The sequence below is a fragment of the Nestor notabilis genome, unplaced genomic scaffold, assembly GCF_000696875.1.
Source record: "Nestor notabilis isolate BGI_N333 unplaced genomic scaffold, ASM69687v1 scaffold27380, whole genome shotgun sequence".
NCBI classification, from domain to species: domain Eukaryota; kingdom Metazoa; phylum Chordata; class Aves; order Psittaciformes; family Psittacidae; genus Nestor; species Nestor notabilis.
The window spans coordinates 7,918-8,145 of record NW_009911159.1 but is presented as its reverse complement, the minus strand read 5'-3'; the positions used below and the strand labels follow the sequence as shown (position 1 = coordinate 8,145).

The window sequence follows — 228 nt, the reverse complement described above, 5'->3', positions numbered from 1 at the left end:
TGCTGAACCCAGGACATAGGGAGAGAGGACATAGAAGGTGGGCAACCTTAGCTTTTGTAAGGATACAGATCAGGTTTCCCCCAGCAGCCTCTGAGAAGAGAGCACAGCTCCTTATTTCCAAGAGCTTCCAAAAGAGACAGTATTTATGGCATAGGAAAATTAATGCAGAGAAGAATCCATAACTGGATAGGGCAAGCAGGAAGGATACTTTTGTAACAGGCACAAGGT

At 45.2% G+C, this 228-nt stretch overlaps 1 protein-coding gene across 2 annotated transcripts in view; it reads right to left on the bottom strand.

The window, feature by feature from the left end:
• Positions 1-228, bottom strand: part of GSTZ1 (glutathione S-transferase zeta 1) — a 7,070-nt gene that overhangs the window by 1,141 nt on the left and 5,701 nt on the right. The window lies entirely within an intron of this gene.